We start from the raw sequence: 2500 nt of genomic DNA, 5'->3' as shown, positions 1-2500 counted from the left end.
TCCCTATGCTGAAAGTAATTACATTTGTAAATATAATCCGTATGTTCAGAAATTAATTCTGATGTTGATAAAGATTAAAAGTCTGGTCCACACATGTCAGGGATCAAGAAACTTTTTATTGTCATTTCAACCATATATAGCTGATGCAGTACACAGTGAAATGAAACAACGTTCCTCCTGAACCCAGGTGCTACATAAAACAACATAAAACAGTCACAGAACAGAAGAACACAGGGCCAGGAACTAAAATCCTTGACACATAAAGTGCATGTGTGCAACTGGTGCAAACAGTGCAAAAGACAACACAAAACAGTGCAAGACAACACAGGACAGTGTAGGACAATACACAAAATATAAAAATAAAAATAGCAATAGCTCCGCCAGTAAAACCTGTCGTGACAGGATAAGGTGCACAGTAGCAGAAAAATGTAAACAGAGAAATGTAAACAGAATTGTGCAATTCTACAATAGCAACAATCAAAATAAAGTGAACAGTGACCAAAGGATTGGACAGAATATTGTGCAAAGAGCAAGTCCCGGAGATCAGCAACAAACGGCATGTAAACATTTTGCGATAATGAGAGGTGTGAATGGTGCTGAAACCTGGGTGTGTGAAGTGTATGTGTGTTGAGTCGGTTTGTACAGATCTGTCCTCACTATCCTCTGTAGGGTCTTGCGATCCGAGACGGTGCAGTTCCCAAACCAGGCAGTGATGCAGCTGCTCAAGATGCTCTCGATGGTCCCTCTATAGAACATGGTCAGGATGGGGGAGGAGATGGGCTTTCCTCAGCCTTCTCAGGAAGTAGAGACGCTGCTGGGCTTTCTTGGTGATGGAGCTGGTGTTAAGTGACCAGGTGAGGTTATCCGCCAGATGAACACCAAGGAATTTGGTGCTCTTGACGATCTCCACTGAAGATCCATCGATGATCAGTGGAGAATGGTCACTCTGTGTTCTCCTGAAGTCAACAACCATCTCTTTGGTTTTGTCCACGTTCAGAGACAGGTTGTTGGCTCCACACCAGGCTGTTAACCGTTGCACCTCCTCTCTGTATGCTGACTCGTCGTTCTTGCTGATTAGACCCACCACGGTCGTGTCATCAGCAAACTTGATGATATGATTCGAGCTGTGCGTTGGTGCACAGTCGTGAGTCAGCAGAGTGAACAGCAGTGGACTGAGCACACAGCCCTGGGGGGCCCCAGTGCTCAGTGTGGTGGTGCTGGAGATGCTGTTCCCGATCCGGACTGACTGAGGTCTCTCGGTCAGGAAGTCCAGGATCCAGTTGCAGAGAGAGGTGTTCAGGCCCAGTAGGCTCAGCTTCTCGATCAGGTGCTGGGGAATAATTGTGTTGAATGCTGAACTGAAGTCTATGAACAGCATCCTTACATAAGAGTCCTTGTTATCCAGATGGGTGAGGGCCAGATGGAGGGTTGTGGAGATGGCATCGTCCGTGGAGCGGTTTGGACGATACGCAAACTGCATGGGGTCCAGTGCGGGTGGGAGCTGGTCTTTATGTGCCTCATGACAAGCCTCTCAAGCACTTCATCATGATGGGTGTGAGTGCAACGGGACGATAGTCATTGAGGCAGGACACAGAAGACTTCTTCGGCACAGGAATGATGGTCGCCATCTTGAGGCACGAAGGAACAGTGGCGCTGCTCAGGGAGATGTTGAAGATGTCAGTGAAGACATCTGCTAGTTGTTCTGCACATTCCTGAGCACTCTGCCAGGAATGTTGTCAGGTCCAGCAGACTTCCGTGGGTTAACTCTGCATAGAGTTTTCCTCACTTCAGCTGTGGTTAGACAGAGCACCTGGTCACTGGGAGGAGGGATGGTCTTCCTCGCCACCACGTTGTTCTGCACCTCGAACCGGGCGAGAAGTCGTTCAGCGATCTGGAAGGGAGGCGTCACGGTCACAAGCAGGTGATGTGGTCTTGTAATTCGTGATCGCCTGGATGCCCTGCCACATGCGCCGGGTGTCTCCGCTGTCCTGGAAGTGGCCATGGATTCTCTTGGCGTGTCGCGCCGCCTCTCTGATAGCACGGGACAGTTTGGCCCTTGCTGTTTTTAAGGCCGTCTTGTCCCCTGCTCTGAAGGCAGAGTCTCTTGTTTTTAGCAGCGCACTAACCTTGGCGGTCATCCATGGCTTCTGGTTGAGCGTGTAGTGATGGTCTTGGAGGTAGTCACGTCATCAATGCACTTGCCGATGTAACTGGTCACTGTTGACGGTACTCCTCCAAGTTGATGAAATCGCCATTGGTTGCAGCTTCCCTGAACATGTCCCAGTCAGTGCATTCAAAACAGTCCTGAAGAGCAGACATGGATCCTGCTGGCCAGGTTCTCACTTGTTTTTGAGCTGATCTTGACCGCCTGCTGAGTGGTCTGTATGCTGGGATCAGCATAACAGAGATGTGGTCTGAGTACCCGAGGTGGGGGCGGGGCTTTGACCGGTATGCGCCACGGATGTTTGTGTAAACAACATCCAGCGTGTTTTCTCCTCTG

At 49.4% G+C, this 2500-nt stretch overlaps 1 protein-coding gene across 2 annotated transcripts in view; it reads left to right on the top strand.

Annotated features, from left to right (window-relative positions):
* Positions 1 to 2500, top strand: part of ghitm (growth hormone inducible transmembrane protein) — a 15251-nt gene that overhangs the window by 1100 nt on the left and 11651 nt on the right. The gene's annotated exons all lie outside the window — the stretch shown is intronic.

The sequence above is a fragment of the Silurus meridionalis genome, chromosome 7, assembly GCF_014805685.1.
Source record: "Silurus meridionalis isolate SWU-2019-XX chromosome 7, ASM1480568v1, whole genome shotgun sequence".
Lineage (NCBI taxonomy): Eukaryota > Metazoa > Chordata > Actinopteri > Siluriformes > Siluridae > Silurus > Silurus meridionalis.
The sequence above is the reverse complement of the archived record's forward strand: the minus strand, read 5'-3'. Positions and strand labels throughout refer to the sequence as shown.